General features: G+C 38.6%; 1 pseudogene; it reads left to right on the top strand.

Moving 5' to 3' along the window:
- The first annotated feature begins 5012 nt into the window (after positions 1-5012).
- Positions 5013-6497, top strand: LOC143623787 (UDP-glycosyltransferase 73E1 pseudogene; annotated as a pseudogene).
- The last annotated feature ends 2164 nt before the right edge of the window (positions 6498-8661 follow it).

Below are 8661 nucleotides of genomic sequence, written 5' to 3' on the forward strand. Positions count from 1 at the left end.
CTTTGCTACTTGTTTGGAACTATCACATTCCAATACACGTTCAGTTGCCGCAAAAACCATCGCGGATGACATGATATTATTCCACGTCTTGGGCATTCCGTCTCTTCGTGTCAAACAGCGGATCAAGTCATTACTACGGACATTCTTGCGGAAAGAACCCCGCAACATATCTTCACTAATTCCTCCAATGTTTAAACTTTCCTCATTCAAAACAAGTAATGAAATCTTCAACATACTCATTATCCCGCCTAATCACATCCAGTTCTGGATGACTAAAATGTTGAAGATTTCATATTCGGTTCAGCGGGAGGCACCCCACAAAACCGGACAATCTCTATCACGACCTCTCTCTTCTTCTTCCTCATCAGAACATATTTCAGTTCGGTACTCTCCTGGATCTGACTCCGACAAACTGTTGACGGAGGAGATGGAGATCTCGACGGAGCATCTTCATATGTTAAAGTCCTTGCACGAACATTTTCCTCACGTAACATACGTTCATAATTAACCGCAATCCTCTCTTGCTGTAACTGCAACCATTCTTTAGAAGACTGTATTTTTTCTGATCTGAGGTTTTAACGAAGAGACCTCACTGGAGGAGAACTTCCAGATCTGGAATTTGGCGAATCCGGCGACTCTCAGCTGTCACACGTCCCAAATCACCAGGAGTACGTCCAGCAGGTGCAGCAGGTCCAACAGAACGTCTTGCTACCACTGGAGTTTCTGCCAGAAATTGCTGATATTGACTCATGTTAATCAGATGATCGAAAAACTTAAAGTTCTAGCATAAACACGAATGATGCCAATGAAGAAGCACGTATCTAAACCCGAACAGGTTAGACCGATGATTCCACCGGGCATGGATTAAGTGACAAGTAATACGTTAACACCAACAATTGCTCAACAACTCTGACGACGGTAACCTGCAAAACATAACACCGTGAGCTCGTTACGGGAATGACAAGAGTGGGGGTCTTTCCGTAACCACCCTCCCATGTGAATAAGTACAGTTATTGTAGAGAGATAAAGTACTTAAGTGATTGATGTAATATGTTGAGTGTGAATGAATACCTCATGATGACGAAGTGAGTATTTATTGCCGGTGGTTAGGGGACGTGTCTGCAACAAACTGGGCACGTGTCTGCATTTGATAGGATATGACAATTGGCCATGTGCACGGTTATAACAACCTTTCCAGCTGTCCTTTAATTGGTTGCTACGTTACGTGCCCTTTACGGGAGATCTTTGTGTAAACCTTCTAGAAGAGAGTTCGTTATAACTACTTTACTGACGTCGTCCTTCCGTCATCCTGCGGATGGTGGGAATATCCTGCGGATGACTTCTGAGGAAATCCTAAGTGACTCGCGGATCTTATTTCATGATCCTTGGAGCTTTTCGCTATCTTTCCTCTGAATTGAGTTATGTGGGTGATGAGGATGTTACGTGAATGACATTTGAGGAAGTCTTGAATGACACGCGAATACTACTTTATAGGTATTTGAAGCTTTTCACTACCCTACCTCTAGAATAAGGATCAAGCACTCGTACTCACGACTTGTGATCATGCCTTAAGAATCTAAAAAACACAAACACACCATTTTATTATTTAAATTAAATATCAAAGTTCATTTTCATTAAAGGGATACAAGTTGCTCGATTAACCTCTTATGGGCAATGAAATGACATAAAACAAATATTGTACCAATTATGATTGTATGGTGTCGCTTCTACACTAGTAGTGAACAAATAGCGAAAATTGCCAAAATCGATTCATATATAATCCGAAACCATAAAAATGAACGGCAGTACATGAACTAATGTTATTTGATCGGGATCGATTTCTAAAAATAAATATCCGTAATGATGTTGTTTGGTAAGGATTTTTCCAGTATTGCCGTTGAGTAGTCGAAGGTGTTTTTATATTCCACCTAAGTTATGGATGCAAGAATGCGTTAAAACTGTTTTTGATAATAAAAATAAAATTTAGTTTAAATAATTTTTCATTTACAAAAATATACATACCGGTATGTTGACAAAAGGAAGAAAATCAATTAAGAATAACTTAGTATTAAAACATTTTTTAAAGTTATATAAAATAGTTTTGGTGAACAATTAAATTAAATGTGAGCATAAATATTGACAAAGAATTGAAAATATTGTGCCTAGGATGCAAATAGAGAAAATGGATCGGTAGCCGGTGGCGGTTATATAAGTAGAGTGTGTTGACTGGGATTGGGATGGTCGGTAAAAGGTGCAAAAGGCCAAACGGGTTTCACTAGAATTGCAACAAAAAAGACCAAGAAAATCGAGAGGAATGAAAGTCAATTAACATAGGTTGACCAAAGTTTGATTTAGAGTTAGGCCGGACCTGTGAACGACTATTAGACACGAAAGTGAGCCATAAATATTCAGACGATATCTTCCAAATAATATCATTATAATAAGTCATTTGGTTGGTTTTATAATACTTTTTTAATCTCAATGACATGGCATTCAAATGTCATATTTTATCCACATGATATCTCATCCATTCACTAATCTTTTCTTAAAAAAAAAACAAACGGATCTCAATTGATCAAATCCCTAATAGTATCTCAGACGTCTCTTTAGTTCAACCATAATTTTAATCTTCGTCTCCATTTCTTTACCTTCAAAAATCATCAAGAATCAACAATAATCATCATGTTTTCTCTTTCATTCGATTATTGTTCTTAACCGAAAATAGGGTAAGCACCACTTCGATGGCGAGCATTAGAGGGGGAAAGGTGCTAATGGATGATTTAGTTAGTGAATGCTTCTCTTCTTTTATGACAATGACATGACAAATAATTTTTGTTAGTTAAAACTCATCCACTACACATGATCTTAGGGTATAAAGACGCATAGTCAAACCGGTTAACCGTCTATTACCTAGTATGCATCTGATTTTCTAAACGGTTACAAACCAATTCCTATGAAACCGGTTACTAATCGATTCAACCCGGCGGTTACAAACTGGTTTCAGATTAATTACTAGTTAACCGGTTCGGTTATACCCAAACCAGTAATAATGGGTAGGGATTTCTTGATGGAAAACTGGTTAGCACCCGACCCGGTTATTGGTCTAACTGGTTATTTGACCACATTGACTATAACTAATTTTAAATTAACCGATTTTGGTATAGTCGGTTAGCCAATTTGTCCACCAATATTAGGGTATCCGTATGACATCATCCTTGTTGAAATAAATATTCTGTTCAATTCTTTTTCAAACTTTATGTCTTAGTGTTTTATTGTTTGTTATTGTGTCTAATGGTTGTTTTATAATTATCGAGGTAATATTTTTCTTGATAAGGCTCACTCGGGCATTGGATGTAGTCATACGGATGTTAAAGAATAAACGTTGTTATTTATTTCAACAAATTTTGAAAACAACCATTAGACACCATAACAAACAATTAAACACTAAGACAGAGTGGATCTTATCCATTTTTCTTAAAGGCCCATGTCTGGGTACTCGGTTGATAAACTGGGAAGTCTGGAACGGGCTTTGGGCTGGATGGCTGGATAAGAAGCTGCTTACAAAGAGTGGATCTTATGGCCCATTGTTCTTAAAGGCCCATGTCTGGGTTCGTATAATATTTTTGAACTGTGTTGTTTGTTTGTATGTTTTTTCTTTTTTTCTTTTTTTTGGACAGATGGGTTCGTATTATACAATCAAGTTTACAAATATATTTAATTATTCATTCACCCTCATCTCTTGGTCTGTTAGGATCTGTTCATAGAGTTTGTCATTTTTGTTAGGGTTTCATCATAAGAGTGTTTGTTTCGTTGTGTTCATAACATCGTGTTGATGTTTTGGTTGAGAGATTTGTATGGTATTGCGAAGAAACAAATCTGTTCGTCTTGTAACTAGTGAAGATTCAATATTTCTTTTTTTATTTGTTTTATTATAAATGTTTACTTTCAAAATTTATTAGTCAATTTTCAAATTTTTTACTTACATATACACAGCTTACATTAATAAACAATATCGATAGACACAATTTTCAAGGGCATTATTATCATTTGGTAAGCAAAAAATGTAATAATTCAATGGAATATTGGATTTTAATAATCCCTATTAAATGGTATTGGCCGATAATAATCCCTATTCGTTTTATCGCCACTGGCGGTCCCAAATTCAAAAAAGTTGCCCCCAATGGTCCCCCGTTAAAAATGACTTAACGGTGTTATAGTTTTTTCTGAATTTCAAACCAATGTTTTAGGGCTTTTGATCGTTAGGAGGATACGAGTTGATTGGTGTAAAACTTAGCTCGAAACAATGATCAAAACGACTCGATTTTGGTTAATTGTAAGTTCAAGCACCCGAATTGAAGCATTGTTTCGTCATTTTGAAGCACTATTTCAAACTAAGGTTTACACTAATCGACTCGTATACTCCTAACGATTAATAGCCCTAAAACATTGGTTTGAAATTCAGAAAAAACTATAACGCCGTTAAGTCATTTTTAACGGAGGACCATTGGGGGCCAACTTTTTTGAATCTGGGACCGCCAGATAAAACGAATATGGCTTATTATCGGCCAATACCACTTAATAGCGATTATTAAAATCCAATATTCCTAATTCAATCTACCTTAAACTTTATATTTTATAAACCATTTCACTTAAACAGAGACAGAGTGAGTATTTTTTATTTGTATTTTTGTTTTAAGAAATTAATTTAATGTTACTTTAATTTCTATATTTAAAAAATAGAAATATTAAAAAGACAAAAGACAAAAAGACTAATTATTATAAAACTAATAAAAGGGCTACTGAGATGAAATAGGAGTCAAAATAGGCTGCTTTGGTTGGATGCGTGCAATCCACTCTTTCTGGCCACACACATCAATTTTTGGAACTATAGTATAGACTATATTATTTTGCTTTGAGCATTATAGAGCGTGCTGATCAAGCAAAGAGTTGGTGGTCGAACAAGCATAAGTACCAAGTGAAAGTCATTTCACTTATCCACCAAACACAAACACAATGGCTTCCGGTCCTAAAGACCTCCACTTCATCTTATTCCTACTAATGCAACAAGGCCACATGATACCCATGATCGACATCGCAAGAATACTAGCCCACCGTCACGCCACCGTCACAATCATCACCACCCCGGTCAACGCCAACCGTTTCCGCCCGGGCAACCCAAGCCAACCTCAACATCCAACTCATTGAGCTTCAACTCCCATTATCCGAAGTCGGTTTGCCCGAAGGATGCGAAAACTTTGACATGCTTACATCTTTTGATCTCTTTGTCAAGATGTACAACGCCATGGACATGTTGGAAACACCATCGGAAAACATTCTCCGGGGACTTGTTCCAGCTCCTAGTTGTATCATCTCCGATAACCAGTTTCCTTGGACAAGCGGTCTAGCTCGCAGGTTTAATATTCCCAGGATTGTTTTCCATGGACCGGGTTGCTTTACGTACTTATTCTTACACATTGTGATGAATACTAATGTATTAAGCGAAATTAACTCCGATTCGGATTACTTTGAGCTGCCCGGGATCCCTGACCGGATCAAAGTTACAAAATCGCAAGCCGAGGCTTGGGGGAAAAGAGAGACAAAAGAGATGGAAGATTTCTTTGACCGAATGGCGGTGGCCGAGGAAGCAGCGGACGGGATCTTGGTTAATAGTTTTGACGAGCTCGAGCCGAACTATGTTAAACGGTTAGCCAAGGTGAAAGATAAGAAAGTATGGTGTATCGGGCCGGTTTCATTGCACAACCGAAGTTTTCTAGATGTTGCGGAGAGAGGAAACAAGGCGGGAATCAACGAGCATGATTGTTTGAAGTGGTTGGATGCTAAGGATCCGAGGTCGGTAATCTTTGTTTGTTTAGGAAGTATGTCTAGTCTTTCGAACGAGCAGATACTTGAGCTCGGGTCGGGATTGGAGTTATGTAACGTTCCGTTTATTTGGTGTATAAGATCGACTACGGATGAGACGGAGAAATGGTTGTTAGGATATGAAGAAAGGGTGAAAGATAGAGGTCTGATTGTCCGCGGGTGGGCCCCACAAGTTTTGATACTGTCTCACGAAGCGATTGGTGGATTTATGACTCATTGCGAATGGAACTCGACTCTTGAAGGGGTATCGGCTGGGGTCCCAATGGTTACATATCCACAAGGTGCGGATCAGTTTTTAAATGAAAGGTTTGTGATAGATGTGTTGAGAACAGGAGTGAGTGTTGGTATGGAGGTTCCTGTTACTGTTGGGGAGCAAGATAAGTTTGAAGTGTTGGTGAAGAAAGAGAACATCAAGACCGCAGTCGAGAGTATAATGAACGATGAAGAGGACGGAAAAGCACGAAGAGAGCGAGCTAGAGAGCTTGGGGAAGTGGCGAAGAGAGCGATGGTGGAAGGGGGTTCTTCGTATCTCAATACGGCGCTGATGATTCAAGACATTACTGAGATGTTAGCAAATTAACACAAAACCAATTCAAGATACATTACAGGAATTCTAATGTGTTTGACGAAGAAGGGATAATAGAATAAAATAAAATAATTTTAGAGAGTTCATATGATATTCAATGTGTGGATTATTACATCAAACTCCCTTATATTATGCAACTTTAAGTTCGTCATCAAAATTTGTAAAACTGAATTTGACTTAATAAAAATCAAATTTTCTTAATATATGTAAAAAATCCACATGTGAAAGATTCAAACATTTTAACAATGAAAAAATAAACTTTAAATTTGTTAAAAGTGGGAAAAACTTAAACCCCAAGTCGCCAAGATAAGGAATCGAAAGAGGGGTGGGGGTAGCGGGACTACGACCGGTATGCTTGTTTGTCACATGATCCAAATATTTGATATGCATTTGCATATTACTTATGGGTCTCGAAACTCTAAAAGGAGCAAAATTATGCTTGTTTTAAGTTGGTTGTTTTCCCAAGACATTAATGTATAATTTAGTTGGCTAAATCGGATATATAATCAAACGCATACAACTTATGATGTAAACACGGCTCGTATACCAGCTGCTACTCAAAAAAGTTTTGTACTAACAATGTCAAGTTATGGTGACAAACCCGGCCTCCTTGCCACCATCCCGATTGCTTTCGCTTAATTTCTTTATCATCTTATTTCCATTCAAATCCAATATCCATATATCACTCAGTCTATAACAACTAAGATTATTATAATTGCAAACTGCATTGACCATCTGAGTTGACTAAATGGTTCAAACACAATCATCTAAGATTAATTTGGAAGAGTCTAATTAATCTATGTAAAGTGGTTAAGCTAACAAAACAAACTATAGTGGAATCCCAGATATATTAAAACTCAGATAAAAACAAGATACATAACAATTGTATCGAAAGAATTCAAAAGAACTGAAACTGTATTGTGAATAACATTTTTCTTGACTTGAATAACTGAGAACTAGCTAGATATTTTTTTATATATAGATTATAATTAATGATATAAGCTAACCGCGGTAATGATATTATTAAAGTCATAAAACTTAACTGTTTTAATATATCAAAATAGAGAGAAAGCTAAACGTGATCTTTTTGTTGTGTTGGCAGGTGCTCTAAAGGGTGCCAAACAATGGATGTGCGGTGAGTGCATGTCTTTGCAGGCTCTCAATCGGCACTGTCACCATGTTGACAAGGTTATCAAGTTCAAAGGTGATACGGGAGGGGTGGGAGACTTCATTGTGGGTTTCCCTAAGCCACAACTTGCAATAGACGTAGTTGCTTTGGGCGGGGTAGCTTTGGACGCGACCCTCTTTGACCGTATTTTCGCACTTCCGTTAAAGACAGTAAAAAGCATCCCCCCTAGTTGTTGCATGGCATTTGCCCATGCCTTATCTGTTTCACTGTGCAAGGTGGTGTCTAGGCCAGAGTCCATTGAAGCGTGGGTTAAACTTTTGATTTTACCATGTTGCACATTGCAAGTTGTCAAGCCTTCCAACCGACAAGAGCGTAGGCCGGGGAATAGGAAATCCTTACAATGCCATTCTATTCGGCATGCCCTAGCAAGTTGGGGTGATGGAATCGGATGTGTTAATCTTATCCAATCGCTCTTTAACTAACCGATGGATATGGGCTCAAGAGCCGATGAGGCCTCCTTCGAGGGTGATCATTCGAGGGAGGGCCTCAACGCTAAGCAATGTATTCGAAAAGTTGCCGATTGGAACTTCACAGCCGCAGTTAAAGTTTCGTGCTCTTCGGGTGTTGCTCCTCTTAGTGACGCTACTATGAAAGCGTTGCTTGATAAGCATCCCGTCTTGCCCCCGCCTGCCTTGCCTGAGGCCTTACTCTCGGTGGCCCCTTTGGTTGTGGACGTTGAAAGTGTTCTAGGGTGTATTAAATCTTTTCCTAAAGGGACTTCTTGTGGTAGAGATGGGCTTAGGGTCCAACATATTTTGGATGCCCTATGTGCGGAAGGATCTGCGATTGCCGTGGGGTTGCTTAAGGCTATCACTGAGGTGGTTAACTTGTGGTTAGGGGGGAGATGCCCTGTTGCTTTGGCGGAATTTGTGACTTTGGCCCCCCTAACGCCACTGCTTAAGCCCGACAATGGGGTTAGGCATATTGCCGTTGGCGCGATTTGGAAAAGGCTTGTATCCAAAGTGGCTGTGAGGAGTGTTGGGAAAGAGATGACAAAATACCTTGG

The sequence above is a fragment of the Bidens hawaiensis genome, unplaced genomic scaffold (assembly GCF_021521415.1).
Source record: "Bidens hawaiensis isolate Kalapana, Puna unplaced genomic scaffold, B.hawaiensis_p1.1 tig00000369_1, whole genome shotgun sequence".
Classification (NCBI taxonomy): Eukaryota; Viridiplantae; Streptophyta; class Magnoliopsida; order Asterales; family Asteraceae; genus Bidens; species Bidens hawaiensis.